The sequence below is a fragment of the Saccostrea echinata genome, unplaced genomic scaffold (assembly GCF_033153115.1).
Source record: "Saccostrea echinata isolate AGI-Se365-2 ecotype Australia unplaced genomic scaffold, CSIRO_AGI_Sech_v1 ptg000033l, whole genome shotgun sequence".
Classification (NCBI taxonomy): domain Eukaryota; kingdom Metazoa; phylum Mollusca; class Bivalvia; order Ostreida; family Ostreidae; genus Saccostrea; species Saccostrea echinata.
Genome location: NW_026889782.1, coordinates 616,564 through 620,096, shown reverse-complemented (window position 1 = coordinate 620,096; position 3,533 = coordinate 616,564). Strand labels below are relative to the sequence as shown.

The 3,533-nt window shown below is 37.3% G+C and overlaps 1 pseudogene; it reads left to right on the top strand.

Moving 5' to 3' along the window:
- The first annotated feature begins 1,293 nt into the window (after nt 1–1,293).
- Nucleotides 1,294–2,362, top strand: LOC133198560 (uncharacterized; annotated as a pseudogene).
- Nucleotides 2,363–3,533: the final 1,171 nt, after the last annotated feature.

Here is a 3,533-nt window from a genome sequence, read left to right as displayed (position 1 = left end):
CCAGACAATATGCACACTACTGGTAACTATATAAGCCTTTAATATTTTCGTCTTCTCGCTTAAGAAATAGTTCCAGAAATATAGACAGAAGATGTGCATTTATTCATCGGAGAACTTAAACTAAAACAATCTGAAATCCATAATAATTATACTTTGATTTACTATTCTAAAAAATTGATACTGTTAAATATCGTAAACTCAAGTTAACTATGGTATTTTTTGTTAGGGAATGGATGAAAAATTTTGAGATTTTTTTTTCTTAAATTCATTAAATTCTTTTTAGAGTTTACATTTAAGTTATTGCCTTCGTGATCCCTACTCAGCTGAAAAAATGACACTTCTCTCCAGACCAATGAAAGTGTCTCGTCATCGTTTTTTTTTGTTTTTAGGTCACCTGGGTCACTCAGGTGACCTATTGCTATCCGTTCTCGTCCGTCGGCGTGCGTCGTGTGTTAACATTTGAACATTTTTAGCTTCTACTCTGAAACCGCTCAACCAATTTTAACCAAATTTAGCATATAGCATCTATGGGTGAAGGGGAACAAAAATTGTGAATTTCATGGTCCCTGCCCCCCGGGGCCTGAGGGGTGGGGCTTAAACCACCAAAAATAATGCAATCTTTAAAAATCTTCCTCTTTACTCGTAGACATCAAGCAGTCAAACTATTGGCATCATTGTAATAAGCATTAAGCCCTCTACCAAAATTGTGAAATTCATGGCCCCAGGGTCAGGGGTTCTGGTGCTAGGGTGGGGCTATATAGATCATACAGTGAAAGTGCATTATTTCTTTGAAAATCTCTTCTGCTCCTGGGTATTAAATAAACTAAGTACATAGTTATGAAGAGCAAGAGTGCCTCTTCCAAAATTGTGAAATTCATGGCCCCTGGGTCAGGGGTTCTGGTGTTAGGGCTGGGCTCTATTGATTATATAGTGAAAATGCATTAATTCTAGATCTATGAAAATCTTCTTCTCTGCTCCTGGGAATAAAGTAACTAATTACATAGTTATGATGAACAAGAGTGCCTCTTCCAAAATTGTGAATTTCATGGCCCCAGGGTCAGGGGTTCTGGTGTTAGGGCTGGGCTCTATTGATTATATAGTGAAAATGCATTAATTCTATGAAAATCTTCTTCTCTGCTCCTGGGAATAAAGTAACTAATTACATAGTTATGATGAACAAGAGTGCCTCTTCCAAAATTGTGAATTTCATGGCCCCAGGGTCAGGGATTCTGGTGTAAGGGCGGGGCTCTATTGATTATATAGTGAAAATGCATTAATTCTTTGAAAATCTTCTTCTCGGTAATACAAAGACTTGCAAAGGAATTTGAAGTCGAAAAACATACGAGGTGGTAAATGCCCCGAAAAATCTCGGTAGTCCTCAAAATCTCTGACCCAGTACCAGTACTCCTTTAGAGAACAGAAATCTATTCCTGAGTCGTTGTCCGATTCTATAAAGCGTCTGATAGAATCACAACAGAAGTTGTTTCAAAAATTCCAGTCATTGGTATTTGAAGAAATTAAATCAACTAATGTGCAGAATGACACCTTTATTGAAGAGCCCAAGTTGATCTCACTGGAGATGAAAATTCCTCTCGAGAAAAAGAAGAGGCAAAGGCAGAATCAAATACTTCAATTTTGTCTAAACTTTGAGACATATTCACATCTACCAAAAAAACGGTCCCTTCTGTTAATGCAGAGCTTTCCAAGATTTTAAAATCCATTGTTCGTGATCGGCAAACCCAAAAAGATGATGAAAGAAGAACTGATAGATTAGAAAAGAACCCTCGACCTGAAAATTGTGGGTATCTCTCAGCTGCGCGGGTGAATCCTGAAATTTGAAGGAAGATATTGACTAATACAAAAAGATCAAAAGATGTCGAATTCTAATCGTCTCTTCTACTGGCTCTTGGACCGGTTGCCAATGTATTGAAAAAAAGGTGGAAAAAGATCAAAAATGAGAGAATGAGGAAATTTCACCGCTTATCGAAAGTTTTATGGATGCTGTCGTTCTCGTTTCTATGGCCAATAATGACATGAACGAATTTAGAAGGAGCAACATCAAGCCTGATTTAAACACGGAGTATAGATCTTTGTGTTCTAACCAGGTTCCTGTGACAAAATTCTGTTTCGAGACAACATTGCCGATCAACTAAAATTGATCCAGGAGGCCAACAAAGTTGGAAAGAAAGTTGACAAATATCAACAGTCGACAAAGCGTTTTTTAGGATCAATTCCTTCTTGAACAAAAGGATCCAGGAAAGGAAAAACGGGGTGAGGAAAGCAAACCCGAGACAACACCCAGTCATCCGCAAGGAACAAGGGCAGCAGTGTGCGAACCCCTTAAAAAGCGAAGAAGTTCTAGAGTCAAAGGTCAGTATACACAATGCTGGTCGTATATCAAAGTAAATTCGATACACAAGAGCATGCTCTACGTATGTACAATTTCTAAAAGGAGGTAAATTATTGACAAACAACTTGATGAAACAAGAATATCAGCAGTCTCGTTTGAAGTCATCATTTCGTAAGTTCTATGGTCGATACAATGACCTTATCAGCAAATACAATTTATCATCTAGTCAAATTCTGACTGACGTTTCTTATACTAATTGTTAGGCCATTATTTACGCACTGAATTGTCGACGGATTTTTCCGTTATTCCTGATCATGACAAAGAGCACACGGCGGGTGTGACGGGTCGGCAGGGGATGCTCACTCATCTATGGCACCCGATTCCACCTCTGATGTTTTGGAGGCCCGTGTTTGCTCTGCAGCTATTTTGTAATGTTTAATGGACTTTTGGGCTTGAATACTGTTCGTTATCTCCATATATTTCATATTGTAGACTGGCAAGACCTGGCATCAGATCCTTATATTCTTGGCATTGTTAAAGGATATAAAATTGAATTTAGTGACGTTCCATTTCAGACATGGTCTAGACCCACAATTGCTAATAAGCGCTATCCTGAGATAATTGATGATCTCATTCTTTCCTTCGAAAAGAAGCGCATAATTGGAAAAACTCGTCATTGTGATGGTGTATACCTACGTTTTCACCGTACCAAAATGTGATGGATAATTTTGACTTATTTTAAATCTTAAGATCACAATGAATTTGTTGTCTGCATGTGCAAACATTGTGAAATGGAACATTTGCAATCGGCACTAAATATAATGACTCAAAATTGTTCAATGGCTAAAATTGATTTGAAAGACGCTTAGTACAGGTAAATGTTCACCAAGAATTTAGACAATTTATAAGATTTATTTGGAAGGGCAATGTGGTGGAATACACATGTCTGGCGATGAAGAATTTTTACAAAATTATTAAAGAAAGTATTTTCTTCGTTCAGATCAATGGGTTTTATCTCTGTTGTTTACATTGACGATGTGTATTTACAGGGTGCAACGTTTAAAGAATGTGCAGAAAATGTGTCTTACACTTGTGATCTTCTGGAAAAAATGGGATTTATTATACATGAAGATAAGTCAATTTTTAAACCAATGCAATCATTTGCGTTTTAAGGATTTGAACT